Source organism: Phytophthora infestans, genomic scaffold, assembly GCF_000142945.1.
Source record: "Phytophthora infestans T30-4 supercont1.136 genomic scaffold, whole genome shotgun sequence".
NCBI classification, from domain to species: domain Eukaryota; phylum Oomycota; class Peronosporomycetes; order Peronosporales; family Peronosporaceae; genus Phytophthora; species Phytophthora infestans.
In genome coordinates this window covers 247308-248905 of record NW_003303623.1, presented here as the reverse complement: position 1 = coordinate 248905, position 1598 = coordinate 247308, and positions in this window count along the sequence as shown.

The window sequence follows — 1598 nt, the reverse complement described above, 5'->3', positions numbered from 1 at the left end:
GGGTGCAGTTGGTAAGTTGGATCCTGTCAATCTCACAGATTTTGCTGATCGCGATACACCACATTGGTGCGCGTGCGCGGATCTTTTGGTGACTCGCGATTTCACCGTGAGTCCCAAGAAGATGCTCAAGTAAAGATTGAGCCAGGGGAAGAGGCGTCGTCGGAGGTCGGATCGACGAAAGACGCTGCTGAATGAAAACAAGATCCGCGGATCGATGGAGTTTTGGGAGGTACTCTGTCGACGGAAGAGAGGTGGATCCGGATCCGGATCTAGAAGAGAAACCTCTCTATCCTCTTCAGGTCCCCTCGGGGACCCCTGCGGATCTTGACGCAAGTCAAGATACGCTAACAAAACAAGGGAAAGTGAAGGCGAAATGGTATGCATTTGCAGATTCACCGGTTAAGTCAACACCGTACCTAAACCCGACCCCGCTAGTCGAAGAAACAAGAAAGAAGACGAAAACGAGTAAGACTACGCGGAAGAAGATGCAAGCTCCAGAGTCGGAAGAAGACCAAGCTGGATCCAGGTCAAGCTGGTCCGACAAGGATCTGGAGTTTGTGTGTCGCCATCAAGCTTTGCGCGACTTCCTGCATCAAGATCCTGTCATGCAGATCCTGAATCCACGACAGATCGAAGATCCGAAGGGACCGGTGAGAGCACCAACGAAAACGGCGAACAAGTTGGGGGCAGTCAAAGATCTATTACGTTTGCTTACGGAGTCAGGCATCGTAGCTGGAGTCTTCGACGCAGAGGATATCTTCGAGCTAGACCTGGAGTTCATAGTATCCGCGACGCGGGACCTCTTTGCCAGAGTCAAGTCCATCACCGGAGAAAGGTCGCGCACTATGGATCAGGTGTCGTCCCCGAGGATCAGCCAAGCTGCGTCCTCAAACTACGAATCCGCTGCTGAGGCTGAGTCAGACACGTCGTCCGAACCGCGACGCATGACTTTAGGACCCTCCGTGGCATCCATGCTGGAAGCGCGGGCGAGGATCCGAGGACAGGAAGTCCCTGTGAACGTGAAGGCTCGGGATCCAGTACGCCCTACGCGTGATCTGACACAATTCATCCAGGATCGAGCCAGATCCGGCAAAAAGCCAGTGGGATTATCGTCAGATCAGGCTCGAGGTAATCGCCTCACGGATCCGGTCTCGCCAGTGGACCAGACGGCCACAGGCTCTTCCGACACTTCCTCGGGCACCCTGCAGCGGCACTTCGAAGCTGCGATGAGTCGTTTCCTGGCCGAACAGGGTATGAGAGCGCCCGTGCCACAAGTGCAAGTGCTCCACGAACATGGAGCACGAGACGTGGAGATGAAGTCAGTGGAGGGAGACAACTCCCATGATGAGTTCGACCCAGATGATCTGGATGGCCCATCCACTTCGTCAGCAGTGGTAGCAACAGCCACAGCCGGGGCAGGTGGATCGTCCATGATCCAGAGGGTACGGATCTCAGCCATATCGGACCTGAAGGAGTTCACGGGCAAGGATCAAGATGAGGACCGAGCGAGAACATGGATCAGCAAAGTCAAGTCGGCCCTCATGAGAGATCAAGCGTCGGATGCTGAGAAGTGTTTGACCTTTGCGGATCTGCTAGCG